The following is a 19,379-nucleotide window of genomic DNA, read 5'->3' as shown; positions in this document are numbered from 1 at the left end:
ACAAAGCTCTCCTCCAGGGACCAAGTACGAGTATTTATGGATGAGTGGTCAGTGTGTGCAAAGACTAGAAACTGTAGCTTTTTCCTCCTGAATGCTTACAGCCTGCGACTGCTCACCTACAAAGACATCCTACCAAGACTAGCTATCCCCTTCTCGTGTGCTGTAAGTACACTGAGGTTCTGGGTTGCTGGAGGTAGTAGATATACTCTATCACAGAGAGCATACACACTTGCACATGTACACACTTGCACACATAAACACTTACGCACACACACACATGCACACATACACACATGCACACGTACACACTTGCACACATACACACATACACACACACACACACACACACACACACACACACACACTCACACGAGCACATCCCAGCATTCCTGCACAAGTGTATGTTTGACCTTTCTTCATTTTCTCAATGCCTAGTCAGGCTTGTAGGGTGAGAGCAGCATGAGTCACAGCACAAGACTTTGTTAGAAGGAGAAAGAGAAAGGGAGAAAAGGATAGAGAGAGAGGAGTGGGGAGGGGAGAGAAAGGAGTAGAAAGAGGAGGAAGAAGAGGAAAAAGAAGAGGAAGAACGAAATTGAGTGAAGACACAATAAGAAAGAGACTATTTAGAGGAAGAAAGGAGTCCAGGAGGGAATAGCAGACAAGAGATGGTCAATAGTGTGGTGAACTTAAGGAAATAGCAGTCATATAGGAAACTGGCCTCATAAAACCCATTATATTTTATGCTACTTTTTTGAAGTTAATTTTAAAGTGTCTTTTTTAAAACATAAGATGAACAAGTGTACCTGTACCAGACTGGTACTATGTGGACTTAGTGGGTTTTCCTCCTTGCTTAGGTCCGAAGAATTTGGAGTACAAGAGGCATACGCATGGTTGGAAAGGAACCACAGTCTCCCTGTGTTCTCTGAAGGACAGTGCCCTGTTGCTGACATGCTGCTCACCTGCTTAGCCAGAGCAGCCCAGCACGTGACTTCCCATCTCCTGCTGAAACACCTGCTCCAGCTTCTCCAAGTCCTGAGCCAGGTATGTGTTTAGCTCTGTGGTGAGGACTGCCAGCTTCCCTTGCCGGACATGCCCATCAATCACATTAGAGGCTTAGAGTCAGGGAAAGAATGATTAAGTGCCAAACTGTCTTCAGGAACAGTCTGTGTTCTCTTCCCTTCTAGGCTGAGTATCCTGCAAACTGCAAAGACTCCATTACCAGATACAAAAACAAACAACAGCTTCCTATAAATCCTGCAATCAACTCCACAACTGCACACACAAATCTCTTTTAAAAACCCTTTCACAGTACATATGTGTTACTGATTTTTATGCACAACAAGGCATGTTTATATGTAGATATGGCTCTCTTTGCAAATTCTGGCAGGTACAGATATTTTTGGCACCTGGAAATGCTCTGTAGCAAAAACCTAAAATATAAGGGAACGATTAGAGATGGGGTGACCCACAGACCTAGGAAGACCTTGAAAAGAATATTAGTAAAACCTAATGGACTTGGAAGAAAGGGCTGGTGAAGTCCTGGGGTGCTTCAAAGAGGCTTTCAGCACACATTTTAAAGACATTGAGTGAACAGATCACTAAACTGTGACCCATCCAGATGACAGCGTATTATTCAGGGCTAAGAAGAAATGAGCTCGCAAGCAGTGAAAGGGAAGGGAGGAAACTTGAAAGCACGTTACCACGTGACTGAAGCCAATCTGAAAGGGTTGCATACTGTATGAGTCCGAATACGTGATGTTCTGGAAAGGGCAAAACTATGATGACAATAAAAAGAATGCGTGTATTGTGCTGGTTAGTTTTAACCATCAATTTAACACAGCCTAAAATTACCTGCAGAGGGAGTTTTAATAAGGAATTATATACAGCAAGTTGGCCTGTGGGCATGTCTCTGGGGGGATTTGTTAACTGATGTAGGAAGACCTAGTCCTTTGTGGGTGGTGCCATTCCCTAGTCAGGAGGGCCCTGAACCACAGAAGAAAGGAGAAAATGAACTTAGTGCAAGCAAGGATATGTTTATTTTCTCTTTGTCCTTGAGTGTGGATCTGATATGAATAGCTACTCAAGTTCCTGCCTTGATTTCCCCCAAAGTGATTAATTGTAACTTGGAATCATAAGCCAATTAAATATTTTCATACCCTTTATTGTTTTTTCCATAGTATTTGTCACAGCAATAGAGATGAAGCCAGGAGATACAGGGGTGTGTGTGTGTGTGTGTGTGTGTGTGTGTGTGTGTGTGTGTGTGTGTGTATTTGTACTCTATGTAAATGATACTATATGATACTATAATATTGGAAATATTGGATATATCTCTATATGTTTGTCTAACTCACAAAGAGTGAACACTAAACGGTGGACTCTGGTTGAGAATGCTGTGTCCATGCAGTCTCTCTGGCCATACAAATTCTCCATTCCACCTAGGAAGTTTATAGGTGAAGTCTCTCTGTCTGTGTCAGAGAAGGCATGTATGGGAACTCCTTTATTCTAAACCTACAATTTCTAGAAAACAAGGGGAGAAATCAAAATGCAGGATCCATTACTGGAAGATGGATGAAAAGGTGTCCTCCCCACATAGCCACAAAAAGGTTAGCAGTACCACCGTCTGCAGGAATGGGCAAAGTGGGAAATGTATTTAATGAACTGGAATGATCCCACTAAGGAGAGCTCCAGGCAGGCTGCTAACTGTGCCAGCTGGCTTCTTTTTCATGCTTACAGTTAAATAGAAGAGGAGAGATGAGCTGAAGAAAGAAGAAACACCATATAGAAAGCAGCCAGGGTTGGGTGAGTTTAAAAATGAAACTCTCATTCTCAGCTCTCTCAAGATTATCAAATTAAGGAATAAATTTAAATCAACAGCTAAATCCAGTGGGAACACTTCTAAGATCCTTGGCAAAAACCTTAGACATACCTCAGGGAGTGTCCAAGGAAAGTATGCACTCAGTCAACAGCCTAACTTCTCAAAGCTGTGTCTCCTTTAAAAAGAACGTGTTCTAAGACCTTTAAATGATTTCCTCAGTGGCCTTGGGGGGAAAGGTTGTGGTAAAGGGGATGCATCTTGAAAAGGCATGCCTGCTTGGCTTTTGTTTAATGGAACAGACTGGTTATTAGGAGCCCACAAACATTTAAAAGAATTAGGTTATATTAATAAAACTCAAAGAGATTTTGTATTCACAGTATAAAAACGAGAGAGTTTTGGAGCTTCAAACCACTATGAACAAGAAGCAAGTTTAGAAGATCACTCAGCTGTGAATTCCAGTCTAATAGAAGAAAAAGAAAGAAAGTTCAGGAGGTCCCCATAAAGATGCCTTCCCAGAGAGTAAGACAAGCACTCATCAGGGATTAGCAAGGAATGTTTGGCTATATTTCAGAACTACAGTGGGCCAGTGGTTCATTTTCTTCTCTGCCTATCCCATAATCTAGTGGTTGTGGGTCTATAAGAAACACATACCCAAGTCCTTAGATCTAGCAGAACAATATTCAGGGAAACACACCCTGATCTGACTGGTGTAATGTTGTCATAGACTTTGAAACAATACTGTAACCACATGAGACTTGAGAGTCTTTAAGAAGGAGATTGGTACATTTTTAAGTAGGAGGCACCTGAATCACAGGAGAAAAGAAGTTAGCCTTTGGTAATCAGCTTCAAACATAATCCACAGTGATCCTTGCCCTCACCTACTTCTGACCTGAACAGCTCCCTCTTCAGATGAATTGGAACCACCCCATATGATCAGTTTAATATGGCGGAAATGACTGGGTGTGACTTCTAAGAGTATAGACAACATCTCAGCTTCTGTCTTGATCTTTCAGTTCATTTGCTTTGGGGTAATGGAGCTATATACTACGGGAAAATTCAACATGACAACAACCACTACAAGAACAATAGAGGCAGCTGATTAATATCTACCTTAGGAGACTACCTTGTAAATGGAATCTAACTAGCCCCCGTCAAGACTTCAGCAATCCCAGCTGGCATGTGAATGCAACAACAATTTTAGGACATGATCCTAAAGCCTTGACCCAGAGAACCATGGGACAGAATTGCTTACTAATAAGAGATGATCACTATATTGAGCCACTAAAGTTAGGGGAGAGTTTTTTACATAAGAAGAGATAGTAAATAGAGCAAGTTTGAAAAGTTAGATCAGTGTGGGAAGGGACTCTAACACTGTGGATAGTACCTCTCTGTGATGATCAATAGTACCTTCCAGGATGCTTCAGAAAGCAAATGACGCTCAGAAGGAAGGTCATAGCTTGACAGAGAAGTTGAAAGTGAAGTTTAAACATTTTGAAATACTCTGGCATTCTTTCATAAAGTTACTGAAATGGTTTTACTTCCAGTGTTTAGGTAAGGATGGTTGTGGAATCAGTCGTGTGATTGAAAAAGACATTAGGAATAAATAATTTACATGTGTCTGATACTCAGGCCATTACTCTCACATTAACCCTTTGAGACTGTTATTATTAATTCAGTTTTGTAGTTGGAGAAACTAATACTTTAAAAACCATTGCCCTAAGGTCACAACAGCGGTGCCAAGACTGAACTTTGTGTCTGAGATAATCAAGACTTTCCTTTCTTCTGCCAGGTCCGTGTGGTAGATAAAAAAGCAGTGAAAATTTTCATTCTGTATTCTCAGACTCAAGTTTGTTGAGGATAAAAGTTGTAAATACACTGCATTGGTTACTTTTCTCTTGCCATGGTAAAATATGATCGAATCAACTTAAGAGTTTATTTTGGCTTATGGTTCCAGAGGGCTAGATATCCATGAGAAGTGTGGCGATAGCATTGTGGTCCAAGGCTCCCAATCAACCCAAGCAGACGCAAGAGGTCGGGAACAGACTCAGAAGCTGAACTATGACAAGGAATGTCAGTTGAAGCAAGTATTTAAGCATAAAAATCAAAAACATTTGTTGCCAAGTTACAGTTACAAATTTTCACCCATCAGAATTCAAAGATTAGGGGCTTTCCTTAAGTGGTCCACCATTGTCACCCAACATACAACGCAAACTTTTCAGTCCAACCAATCAGATTCATTTGTTCTTTCTGTTGCTAAGAACATCCATGTTGTTTCTAGAGAACTAAAGATGAATTTCTATGGTTTAAGGGGAAGGGTCAGCTATTGGAAGATTCCCAGCCCTCTAGGGCTTGGGGACCTGAACTTTGTTTCAACCTTCAGGTAAAATGGAGTCTGAAAGAAAAAAAAAATGGCAGTGCTTAGGACAAGATGCTTTTGACTGTTCCCAACAATCGAAAGAGAAAGCTCAGAGATCACATCTCAGCCACACATTGCTAACATAGACAATAAGCAGAAAGTGAAGCAAGACCCTGAACCCTCAAAGTCTTCCCTCAGTGACTGACTTCCTCCAGCTAGCCCATAACTCCTGAAGGCTTCGCAGTTTCCCCAAACACCACCACCAATAGAGAATCAAGTGTTCAGACACATGTGTCTATGGGGACAATTTCTCATTCAACCAATCACATATACCAAGTAGGTATTTCATGTTAACTAGCCATTTTTTTCTCATAGAAGCAAAGAAACAATGTAAACAGCAAATACCACTGAAATTCATAGAAGAAGGAGATTCACATGGGCTTTTAAATAAAGCTTTATGGAAAGAAGGATGGTTTTAGCAAATGAAGGATACAATTAGAATAGGGAAAGAAGAGGCTCGCCCTATCAAGAGCTGCTGAATAAATTTCAGCCAAAGCTCGGTGAGCCTGTATGTGCCCTGGGACTCTTAACTGTAGAAGTGGGTGGGTCTCTGACATTTTTCCTGTTCTTGGGACTTCTTTCCTCCTATCTGGTTGCCGTGTCCACCCTCACTATGAGAGTTCTTGCCTAGCCTTACTGTATTTCGTTTTTGTCCTGTTTGATTGTTGTGTCTCAGAGATCTGCTCTTTTCTAATGGGAAATAGAAGGGGAGTGGATCAGGGGAAGAGATGGGGAGGCTGGGAAGAGTGGAGGGCTGGGAAATTGTGCTGGGAATGTATTGTATGAGTGAAGAATCTATCTTCAGTTTAAAAAAAAAAAAACAGTCTCAGCCAAAGCCTCAAAGTGGGAAGCATATCATGTTTAGGAAACACAAATGAGACTGCTTTGCTCAACGAAAGAGTCATAGTGGACCCCTAATGAAGAGCAGGAAGTAAGGCGCCTTGGTGGCTGAAATGAGAAGGTTGAGCTTGCTGCTGAGTGCAGCAAAAAGTCATCAGATTTCTGAACAAAGCAGTGACCTGTGCAGGTGGTGATTTGTAGAGGTAAGGCTGTTTCCCAATGTCTGTAGAGGTGAGCCTGCCTTCCAGTGTCTGTAGAGGTGAAGCTGCCTTCCATTATCTGTAGAGGTGAGGCTGCCTTCCAGTGTCTGTAGAGGTGAGGCTGCCTTCCAGTGTCTGTAGAGGTGAGGCTGCCTTCCAGTGTCTGTAGAGGTGAAGCTGCCTTCCAGTGTCTGTAGAGGTGAGGCTGCCTTCCAGTGTCTGTAGAGGTGAGGCTGCCTTCCAGTGTCTGTAGAGGTGAGGCTGCCTTCCAGTGTCTGTAGAGGTGAGGCTGCCTTCCAGTGTCTGTAGAGGTGAGGCTGCCTTCCAGTGTCTGTAGAGGTGAGGCTACCTTCCATTATCTGTAGAGGTGAGGCTGTCTTCCATTATCTGTAGAGGTGAGCCTGCCTTCCAGTGTCTGTAGAGGTGAGGCTGCCTTCCAGTGTCTGTAGAGGTGAGGCTACCTTCCATTATCTGTAGAGGTGAGGCTGTCTTCCATTATCTGTAGAGGTGAGCCTGCCTTCCAGTGTCTGTAGAGGTGAGGCTGCCTTCCAGTGTCAGTAGAACTGAGGCTGCCATCCTGTGTCCAGTAAAAACAGCCATCTCCGTTCCCTTTGCAGTTGGTTGCCAGACCTGCTTCATCAGGAAGTCTATAATTGTTCTCTTTAAAATGCCACCTCTTTTTATCTTAATTGCCCAAGAATTCCAGGGGAATTCATAGTGCAGTTCAGGGTTCAGTCATTCATCCAAGTTTGAGGAGAACAGAGAGAATGGCGGATCTCTTGGTCTACTACCACCATAGCTTGACTCAACATTACAGAGTCCTGGGACTGTTATAAGGACACGGTCCACTGTTAAGGTCACAACTAAACTCACATATCAGAGATATGGCCATAGTGTTTTTACATATTTGGATTTCCAATTCATCTGTAATTCTCACCTGCTTGGGCCTTGTTCTGCAGTATCACCTCAGACAAGAACTGCTGGATCCAGGCACTCAACACGGATGAGTAACTCAATCACTCCCACCTCATCTCTGTTCATATGGACAATTCAAATCCCTGGCCCTCCAACCCTTCCCTTAAAGTAACACAAACAGGACTTAATACCTGTAAGTGGCATTGAGAATTAAGTGTGTTGAAAGATGTAAATCACTTACATAGGCTAGTACTTGGTAAGTTCTCATTAAATGTCATTATTCCTATTATTTATACTTGAGAATGCCTCCTGAGTAGCAGGAAGTGTCTCAGGGGTATAGACTAAGAACACGACTGTTACAAAAACTATGTCAAGCTCTTCTCGGTGCCTTGGAACTAAAATTTGATCACCTCTCTTTCCCACAGTAAATACAGAGCGCTGTCGAAAAGGCCAATGTTCATCACACTAGGTAGTTACTGAAAGTGAGAATGGATGAGTCAGGGTTTCCAATCCACACTGAGCTCTGTGTGATATAAATAGCCCTTTCATGTTCCAGTGAGCAAGCTGGAGCACAGAACTCTAGTAAAGAGAACAAACAGCCAAGTGGCTCTTCCAAACAAAAGGGGGTGGTCATTGTTGTGCCATAAAGGATTGGGTTCACTTCATAGAAAAGTGTGACTTTCTATATGGTTTTTGTGCTGTTAATTTAATATACAAAACCCTTCCATATCCTGTCTCCCAGCCCACATTGAGATTGTGCATATTAGTATACACATGAAACTTAGAGGAGACTATTATTTCATGCCCAGTATCTCTGCCATTAAGAACCACAAAGAAGGGCTAGCAAGATGTCTCAGCAGAGAAAGGCACTTGCCAACAAGTCTAGTGACCTGAATTTGATCCCTGAAACTCACACAGTAAGAGATAAGTGACTCCCCCAAGTTGTCTTCTGACCTCCACAGGCACTCCCATGCACATGCACGCACACACGCATACACATGTTAAGAAATTTCAATGTTCCTTTTTTTTTTTAGAAAGGAGAGTAGCGTGGTGTAAGTTTCCTCAGAAAAGCTGTGATGGGTAGCGTGCAGAGCAGGGTTCGATCTGCACATGCTGTCATTGACATGGGTCGCTTTTCTTTCTTTCAAATTCCAGTCTCCTGGTAGCAACAACACTCTACAGAGTCTAGTTCTTAAGGATGAACTCCTGGAGGAAAGGAACTCCTCAGAGTTCTTGGGGTCTGCTCCGGAAATTCCAACCCCTGCCAACTATTACTTAAATAAATACAGCCAAAGTTCTTTAATTTCCAGCTAATCTCAACACCCCCCACACACACTTTTATCCATAAACTGAGATTACAGTTTAACAAAAAATAAAAAATAAAAACAGTATTTGAAATTTGTCATCTGACGCCCAAATCTATTCTGAACCACAAAAGCAGCATTTCATGCTGAGAGAACTTGAACCAAACCATCTCTTCTCCTTGAAGATTTATTTCCTTCACTGGGACTCTTCAGCATCACATCATACCATATCTCACTGGGATTCAGTAATGACGCTGCCTTGGTAACCAAGAAAGCTATGCTATAATCATGTGTGACTGTGGGTTTCTGTCAGTCACATGGAAACAAAGAATGTTCTAGAGAGTAGCGGGAAACTTGGTGAGGTTCCTCTGCAGGTGGTCAGCCTCCTTTGTCCTCACCCCTGTTGGTGAACACTGTCCTGACTGTGCACTGGTCCTGCCCCTGTCGCTGTCTCATCTCCTTCTGTGGCCCCCCCAGAGTCCCGGCAGGATCTACATGTCTAAAGTTGTCAGTCCACCTACACTGGCTATAGCAGCTGACTGGCCCCAAAGCAGTAACAGTGGACAGAGAATGGAAGGCCCTGTGTTTCAAAAGCTGTTTTAAATTACAGGAATTATCTGTGAACAGCAAAAGCAATGTTGAGGGGTCAGCCCCTAATGAACAGCTGATCACCTTCTCAACAATAACGTGGACATTTATAATGTGTCATCTAACTGACAGGATTGGAATAGCCAGACTCCCTGGAACCAGAGGGTCAAATCCAAGCAAAATTAGCTCCCTAGAACCAGAGGGTTAGATCCAGGCAAAATTAGCTTAGCTTTCCATCAAGGTAATGACTGTAATCTTTAGCACTCCCTGGGGTGCTTTATAGTCAAGGTCCCAGGGAGAACAGGCCAGCAATTAATCTCAGTAGAGTCCTTCCAGTTTCAGAATAGACAATAAGACTCATTTACTCTGTTCTCCTCTGTAACATGTTCTTACTTGGAGCTGCTTGTGAGAACGAGTCTTTCAAGCCACATCCAATGATATTACACCTTTTAATAAGTTGATCCTATGGAGAACTTGATGGCCCACACTGAGCGCAAAAGAGTAGAGCTACATGACAGAGCTGGCTCTAAAATTGAGCCCTTAATGACATTGGGAAATGCATGGGTATTTAGCCACCAAAAGCCTTCCAAGACTGTTAGGGACCTGAAATTCACAAGCAGGAACTAGGCCTGGGGCCGAACCACCTTATATGAAATGTGCTATAAGCACAATAGTGTTTTAGGTTCAAAGCAGTTCCATGGAGAAAGAGAAATCCACCAAATAGAAGGAGCAGCGCCACAAGCATGGTGGAAATAGTCCCCTGTGGCAACCTTATTATCAATTTTGCTCATAAAGAAGAGGGACGTGTACAATCAGGACATTTTCAAACAGGAAAGGATATCATCTTTAAAAAAAAAATAAATAAAGTATTGATTTCCCCCCAAACAAGAATAGGTTTGCTTCAGAACAGAAGGAGCAGGTACATCAGAGCATCATTCACTCACAGAAGAAGAAAGAAGAGGAATCTCCAGGAATAAGCCAGAAGCTAGGGATTTGGAGGAGAAATGAGAGTCCCGGGAGGTCAGGGAGGCAAGAAGGCAAACCCAACACTACTTCAATCCCCATATTCAGACTAAATTCCCCCTCTACAAAGGCTGCAAACAAAAATAAAAGTCCCTGTTCTAGAACAGAGCAAATGGATTATATAACCTCATGCTGAGTAAAATTGCTAAGTACTTTTCTAGAGAGCCTTGAAAGCGCTCCCATCTCCTCTGGCAGTAAACACGTGACCTGGATCAGATACATTCTCTACCCTGAGCTCCCTCCTAGGAAAGTTTAAAAAGAATGAATACAAGAAATGAAAGGACTGGTGGTGTGGGCAGTGGGGCATAGGGTCCTACAAACTTACCCACCTGAAATTACAGCAATAAAATGAATCATTTAAAAGAACCACTATTAGCCAGGCAGGGGTGGCACATGCCTGTAGCACTAGGGAGACAGAGGCAGGCAGATCTCTGGGAGTTTTGTTCCAGCTTGATCTACAGAGTGAGTTCAAGAACAGCCAGGGCTACACAGAGAAACTAGCCACGACTTAAACGATAGAGTGTGATTCCCCAAGCTTTCTGACAATGCTATACGGTCACACTTTGCTTCTAAAAATTCTTTGCACAGCTGGCTCTATAGACGTTTACATTCAGAGTTATTCTCAGCTGTCGGCGAGATTTGCAGCAGTTGGAGAATTCCGTGGAGTCCTCAACACCACATTCCAGGACTTGAAGCTAATGCCACTATTTCAAACTTGTCTTTTAAAAATAAATGCATGTTACTTAGAAGGTTTCAGCTATCAAAAGAATGATGTTAGAAATATAACATATACAAAAAAAACCTCAAAGATTTATAGCAAATATTTTCTATGTATATAGCAATATTGTAAGATAAATATATATAGGCATCATGCTTAATAATGATTCCAGCACCAAAACTTCAAAGGGAGTTGGTATTTAGTAGAGTAGATTAGTAAATTTAAGTTAGTAGGTATTTGGTAGAGTAATTCAGTAAATTAGAAGAGCAATTTGATCAAGAAATTTAATAAACTATATTGATGCCAGTCTCAGGTTCAAATTAATCCACTAATCAAATATTTGCTGAGCAGCTACTGTGGTACACCATTGCTTGGAGCGAAACAGTTTAAAATCCCAAGCATCATGAAGCTAGCTAGCACCATAGTGTGAACAAACAGAAAGAAAGCACCTTTCCTCTCTCTCTCTCTCTCTCTCTCTCTCTCTCTCTCTCTCTCTCTCTCTTTCTCACTCTCGCTCTCGCTGTGTGTGTGTGTGTGTGTGTTGTGTGTCCATAGTTCAGGTGGGTTGTGCACTTGAGTGCAGGTGCAGCAGGTGCATGAGTGTGCATGTGCACATAGTACCTTGAGATCAATCTTAAATGTCTTCTTCAATTGCTAACCACCTTATTTGTTTTGTTTTGTTTTGTTTTGTTTTGTTTTGTTTTTGACACAGGGTCCCTCACTGAACCTAGGACATATCAACTTCACTAGTTTGGCTAGTCCATAAGCTCCAAGGATCTTCTTTTGTCCATTTCCCACACCTGCCTTTTACACAGGTACCATGGGTACTCCAGAACTGAAATAAGATCGTCATTTTTGTATGACAAGCACTCTACCAAGTGAGATGTCTCCCCAGAAGCCCCCAAAATAAACACTCTTGAAATAGGGAAATGATATGATGCTGTGTGTGTAAAAAGTAGCAAACACCATGCAGAAGCAGCTGAGTGGAAAGACTGAAGAGGAGCTGTCCTGCAATGCTAACTAAGGTAGTCTGAGTAAACTGTCTAAGAAAGCGATCCAGCAAACAAGAGAGGTGGCTGGGGGAGGAACATACAGACAGAGATCTGTGTGAAGACCCTGAGGTGCAGCATGCCAGTTTGCAGGAATAGGAAGAGGGGTGCAGAACAGTAGAAAATGAGGTGAGGGTTGAGGGAAACTCGGTCTGTACAGGTCAGGGTTGGTGTTTTGGCTTTTACATCAAAGGCTTTGCAAAGAGGAGTGAAATGATATCTTATGCTTTATCATAGCTGTTCTGGTTACATTATTAAATCCAATAGTAATGAGGAAAAATGGAATCATGGAAAACAAGGAGTAGAGGCAATAAGTGGCTTGTAGTAGTGTGCTGATGATAAAGATAGGGAGAATTGATCATATAAAATACTTAGTGCAATTTTAAAATGGACAAATGGGAGTTTCTGACTAGAAACGGTACAAAAGACAAAAATATAGGGTAATTAGGATTTGGTCCTGAGCAATTAAGAGAGTGGTATTGCCATCACCTGAAGCGGGGGTAACTGGGGGTGAAAGACTGCAAAGTTGTAGATCGGATTTCTACCTTGATGCATTAGGCTTGACTATTACTAGCTTTAATATAGTTGTGATTTCAATGAGCCACAGAGGCAACTGTTTCGAAGTGTTATAACAAATGAAAGCTCTAAATTGGCAAGTTCCAGACCTGTGTTGGAAAAAAAAAAAGTGAATGACACCAAAGGATGTTATTTGGTTTACACACACACACACACACACACACACACACACACACACACACAAAGTATGCCATACATGTGCGCACACACACGTAAATATGCACACACACTCAATATAAGAATAAAGTGCATGTGTTGTGCCTATAATAGTATATCTCTCTCTTCACATTAAAAGGCGATAATATTTCAGCAAACTGGAAACTGGACGAAACAGTTGAGACTGCAAGAACAAAGGTTTTCAGCAGGTGAGAAAAGAGGAGCTGAGCACACAAGGATCAGCCTTCTCAGTGAGGAAAATAAGGAGAAGCAAGCTCTGATGGTACAGTGCATGGGCATGGACACTGGTGGGTGGATAAACATGGTGTCTGAGGGCTGGAGAATTTTTTCTGTTGTAACTGAGGATTATGAAGACATATCAGGTTTGAGAGAAACACATAAATAAAAATTAACAAGCAAAGTGAGGAAGTAAATGAACCAGGGAATCATCATTCAAGACTACATGAGGACCACTGCATCAGCATCACCTGATGCAGTCCTTCACTCACTGTAGGGTTTCCTCCACAGTGGGGTAGTGTTTCCTAGTCCCTCCAAGATGCATCCACAGACTTAGCTTCTAGCCTTGGCGAGTAGGAACCTGAAACCAAAGCAAACCAGGAACCACTGGAATGGTTGAAAAATGGTAGACATTTGGTACAGAGCAAAGGGATGACATAAGACCAGAGATTTGGGTGGATATGGGAAATTCTGTCAGGACCACGCTCTGGAAAGAGTATCCTACAAGACACAGATGGTCTCCTAGGGAAGAAATTACAGAGATGCTGTGGTTCTAGGCAGTAATGAAATTCAAGATAATGATCTTGTGATTCTCCCAGGGTAAAGTACTGCAGAAAGGACAATAGAATGTAAGCAGAAGAAGACAAAAAAGGTTTTAACACAGCTTTGTGGGTAAGTAGCTTTCCAGAAACTTGAGATTGCTGAACTGCTTCTATGGGCACTTTGTGGGTGTGGAGAAAATGAGAGATGGCAGGTGGGGTCAGCAGAGGCCCTGCAGGACTTTATTTCTCCAAGGAAAATATCCACAGTGGTTTTACAGACTAGATGTTTATTGAGGTCATACATTCCCCCTTTTAAAACATATTTAAGTAACGTAAAAGTGTATTGCATGTTAGTGTACCATGTTAGCTGAAATTACTATTACTATGCAAATATGATAGACTAAATACCCTGGTTGTATAATTATTAGTTCTTGATTTTTTTTAAATGAGCTGAATATAATGGGGAAAATAGATATGCCAGGGAAATTGTTATCAAAATAAATATCTATTGGAAAATAAAATGCATTTAACATATGTTTCAGTTTCATTCTGTCACTGACAAATGCCATGACCAAAAGCAACTTGGAGGAAGAATGGATTTATTTGGCTTATACTTCCAGGTCACAGTTTATCACTAAGGGGTCAAGACAGTAACTCAAAGCAGAAGCAACTGATAAAGGCTACTTGTTGGTATGCTAGAAGGCTAGTGCTTTGCTACCTTCCTTATATAGTACAGGACCATCTTTCCAGGGAACGGTGCTGCCCACAGAGGCCTGGGCCTTTCTACATCAATTAACAACAAGGCAACTTCCCCCAGACATGCTCACAGATCAATCTGATCTGGCCAATCTCTCGGGTGACTCTAGGCTGTGTCTACTTAAAGCTAACTAAAACAGTGTGTTAGTCATCGATACCTTAATACAAATTGTGATCACTAAATTGACCCAGTGCTCTCTAATCCCTATACACAAGTCTGATGTGAAGAAATAGGAGTTCTCAGTAGGAAAATGAAAATACTGACTAATATTCTAATAGCTATTATTACTAATAGTCAAAACATAGAAACATTCCAAATGTTCATCAGTTAATGAATAGGTAAGTAAAATGTGATAAATCCATAAAGTGATATATTATCTGGCAATGAAATGTGTGAAGCTCTGATGACATCACAACATGAATGAGATTTATTATGCTAAAGAAAGGAAATCAACCACAAACCAAGCTAATTATTATACAATTCCATTTATGCAAAATGTCTAGAATTGGCAAATCTGTAAGATCATGAGTACAGAGATTGGGAATGACAGCTCAGAGGCAAGATATTTCTTCTAGTATTAATCAGAATGTTCTAAAACTAATTGTGATACAAATATACTTCTAGAAAACTGTTACACAATTACTTGAGTGGATTGCATGCTATGTGATTTGTATCTCTCTAAAACTATTTTTAATTTAAAAACATTTTCAGCTGGGGGTGTGGCTCAGTGGCCATGCATGTTCAGCCTGCCTGAGGTCCTGGGGTCAATCCTTGGCACCACAAAAGAAAATAGAAAAAAAGTGACAGAGGAGAGGAAACTCTGAACAAGATAGGGCGACCTTTGGAGGGATGAAGAGTGGCATTAAAATAGACTACAAGGAAAACATTGTCAAACACTAAAGGAAGCCCTGACTCTCTCGGAATTTAACCCAGAGCCCAGCTGGTATTCTGTACGCATTGCTAAACTGCCTCGACCACTATCTTGGACCCACGCTGCCTGAGATGGCCAGTGCTTCCACAGCAAACACATCCCAAGCCAACCCAGAGTTCTCAAAGCACCATGTGTGAACGGAGTTCAGTATCTAGTTTCAGGCCCAAATGAACTGAAATTATAATTCTGCTGCAGGCTGTGGGTGTGGCTTTAGTAGGTCTCTATGTTGCCCTTAGTCTCAACATCCAGTGGGAGAGAAAACCTGAAGTACCTAGCTTATGGTATCATTGTAAGAGTTAAATGAACTGAGCAAAGCAAATACTTATGAAGCAGCTGCTACACGCTGCCTGCTTAGTCACAGTAATAGTACCATTTTAGGACTGGGAAGGGAGCTGCCTAGAGAGTCCAGTGCATGTTCAGATTCGTGCTCCAGCAGTCTCCACTCCAGGCCATGGGAAGGGAGGACAGAAGGAAGAGAGGGAAGCAGGGAAGGAGGGGGACAGAGGGGGAAAAGAGGGAGAGACAGAAAGAGGGAGGGAGAGGGGAGAAAGAAGTACAGTACTTTCAAACTCTCCTTCCTTCTCTCCCAGATAGTACTACTCCTGTCTTTGGATGAAATTAATTCTTGCTATCAAAGACAGCTGTTACATGGATAGCTGTATCTCCTCCCAAATACTCAGACCTAATGTAGAATAACATTGTGTTAACCTGTTGAAATGAATCAGGCTCGATGCTATCAAAATGGCCTTTGTAAATTCATAGAAAAATTCTCCAAAAAAAAGTACCAGAAGAACTGAACACATTCAACAAATAATTGCTACCAGGAATTGTAACTTTCTGAATTTGTAGACCTATGTTCTAGCAGGCAGACAGATATTCTAATGTGTCTGAAATTGTAATTTACAAAGTAATAAAAAAATAATAGCTACTTACAAGTGCATATTATTAATAGTTATTATTTCTTACAGTCATAGAGTACTTACTAATAACAAAATTAGGCCTAAAGTATGAGGAGACACATGAGACAATGATTAATTCTGTCCCTCAAGGTGGGCTTCAGAGAGGTCTAGTCTCAGCAAGGCTTACAAGGGTAAGAACTTAGCAAATGGGTCTAGGAGCACCAATTAACTACCTTATCAACATAATCAGAAATTATGGAATGGATTAAAGAGGGAAAAGACGCTGACACCCTTGAAAGGCTCATGCAGAATTCCATTTCCTATGTAGTTATCAAAATGAATAAAGAACAGACGTCAGAAGATGTGGTAGGAGAGACACTGGGAGGAACATGTTTCCTTAGGAGGCAGGTGGTTCCTCTATAGGTAGACATTGCCTAAATTAATACTCCATTTCACACGACTAATTTCTGCAAAGAGCTGGCAAGCACTATTTGGGAAGCCATCATACTCATGAAAGTATATGGAATTACAAAAACCAAAGTAGCTTCTCACTGGGAGAAAGTATCTATTATCTCTGAAAATAGCTATGTTCACAGGTAGACCATGGCTATTATAGTCTTGAGTCAATTTTTTAAGTACCACCAATTACCTGGAGGCAATTTTTCCCAGTTAGAAGATACTATACTTATTAAAAGGAAAACAAACATGGAAACATGAAAAAAATTACCCACAGATTTAAAACAAAAAAAACACCATACACAGGCTGGGCGGTGGTGGCACACACCTTTAATCCCAGCACTCGGGAGGCAGAGGCAGGTGGATCTCTGTGAGTTTGAGGCCAGCCTGGTCTACAGAGTGAGATCCAGGAAAGGCACAAAGCTACACAGAGAAACCCTGTCTCAAAGAAACACACACACACACACACACACACACACACACACACACACACACACCATACACTTTGGCTTCAGGACAAAAAGAAGTTGAGGAGGTATTGAGCTGGAAACTCCTTTCTTGATGTGTGTTTATCATGCTCCAAGATGCTGTGAAGGGTACTGGGAAAGAACTGTACCTAACAATCCCACTTAGCTGTGGTCCCTTCATGTGAGATGTACTACTTGTGCAATAAAGGCTTGACTGTTATGAGGTGACCACTAGCTTTCTAGTCTGATTTTATGGCTGCTCTCTACAGGCACAAAATTCATATCCGGTACCGCATACCTGGCCAAAGGCCTGTGGCTGGGGAAGTCATAATGAGGAAGCTGCTGCTATTGTTCTGTTAAGTGGATGAAATGTACCTGTCAGGTTGCCTTCTAAATAAATAGTTGTGTCTGTGCCTATAGATTGGTGTACGCACTAGTGTTAGAGGAGTTTCTTTCTGCAGTGAGTAGCAGTTACTACAGACTCATAACTGGTCACAGTGCAGAGAATACGTGATTGTGGAATGTTCCTATACATTCCTCTGAGGTTCAGGGTGGGGAAAGGTTGGCCTAATTTAAAAATTGTAAATAAAAATAAAATAAATGGGGCTGAAAAAATGGTTCTACAGTGAAGAGCACTTGCTGCTCTTGCAGAGGATGTAGTTTCAGCTCCCAGCACCCACATAGTGGCTCATAATCATTACCTATAACTCCAGTTCCAGGGAATCCAGCACTCTCTCCCAGTCTCCATGGGCACCACACACATACGGGGCATATACATAATTGCTTGAACAACATTCATATTTCTCTAAACTTCATGGGTCCATGAGTGTGAAAAGAAGAATGTGACTCAGAAAGAACCCAAGTTTTCACCTTGAGAAAACTCAAGCATATCTCTTCAGAAAAACCTTCCAGGGTTGGGAATTTAGTTCAGTGGTAGAGCGCTTGCCTAGCAAGCACAAGGACCTGGGTTCAGTCCTCAGCTCTGGGAAAAAAAAAAAAAAAAAAAAAACCTTCCTCATGTCTCTGTCTAAATTAGATACATCCTATCAAAGTCACTGCCCCATCAACTAATTCTGAGTGAGCTCCTTCTTTGTTTCTTCTGTAGCATTTAACTCAGTGCAACATTTCATTTGTGCCTAAAGTCTTTCACCACAGAATCTGAGGTCCAGGAGAGCAGACAATGGCTACTTTTCATATTATTCTACCACTGCTCTTTATCTAGTACCTGCTCATGGTAGATGGGTCATAAATATTTGTTGCATGAACAGAATCAACTGCACCACAACAATCACAACTTTAAGATGTATGGCAGTGGAGGCGTTCACTTTGTAAATAGATGCTCTCAGAACTTTCCTTCATTATTTGGTTCTGACAACCTCTTATTATTTTTTTAATTATTTATTTTATTTTATGTGTATGAGTGTGGGGCCTGCGTATATGTCTTTGTACCACATTTGTCCTTAGTACCCATGGAAGTCAGAAGAGCATGTCACATTCCCCTGGAACTGGTGTTATGAGTGACTATAAATTATTGGTGAAATTATTAAGGCTACTCCATGTACAATGAAAGGAGAGAACCAACTCCCACAAGTTGTCCTCTGACCTCCATACATGCACAGTGACATGCATGCAGGTATGCACATAGGCATATGCGCACACGCACTAAGTAAAAATTTGAAGGAATATGAACCTTAGACTCACAAATATAAGATAGATAGGATATCTTCTTTAATATTGTAACTGTAATTCTTGCTTGATAATTGTTTTGTTATCTGAAATTTTACTATATAAAAGTTAAAACCTTGCTTTTTGAAAAAAAGAAAAGGGGAAGTGCTGTGGGATGTTTTGTATGTCAAATGTGTTGCTCTGATTGGGTAAAATAAATAAAGTGCTGATTGACCAGTAGCCAGGCAGGAAGGATAGGGTAGGCGGGACAAGGAGAAGGAGGATGGTGGGAAGTGGAAGGCTGGGAGAGAGGCACTGCCAGCCACCACTATGAAAGGAAGAAGTAAGGTACTGGTAAGCCACGAGCCACATGGCAAAGTATAGATTAATAGAAATGGGTAAATTTAAGATATAAGAACTAGATAGCAAGAAGCCTACCACAGCCATACAATTTGTAAACAATATAAGTCTCTGTGTACTTACTTGGGTCTGAGCAACTGTGGACTGGCGGGTGAGAGAGATTTGTCCTCACTGTGGGCCAGGCAGGAAAACTCTAACTGCAATAAATGGTCATGTGGATGCTGGGAATTGAACGTAGGTCCTCTGCAAAAAACAAGTGCTCTTAACTTCTGAACCATTTCTCCAGTCCCACAGCAACAATTTGAAACCAAATTAATTTGACATTCCAATGAATTTTTCCTTTCTAACTAACCACACAGACACCAACATATGACCTACTGACACACAGATAGTAGGTAGAATGGATGTTCTGTTATAGGCCTGATCTCAAGCTACTTCCTTAAGGAGAAGATTGCTTTTTAGTGC

This window comes from Onychomys torridus, chromosome 6, assembly GCF_903995425.1.
Source record: "Onychomys torridus chromosome 6, mOncTor1.1, whole genome shotgun sequence".
Taxonomy (NCBI): domain Eukaryota; kingdom Metazoa; phylum Chordata; class Mammalia; order Rodentia; family Cricetidae; genus Onychomys; species Onychomys torridus.
This window is presented reverse-complemented; position numbering follows the sequence as displayed.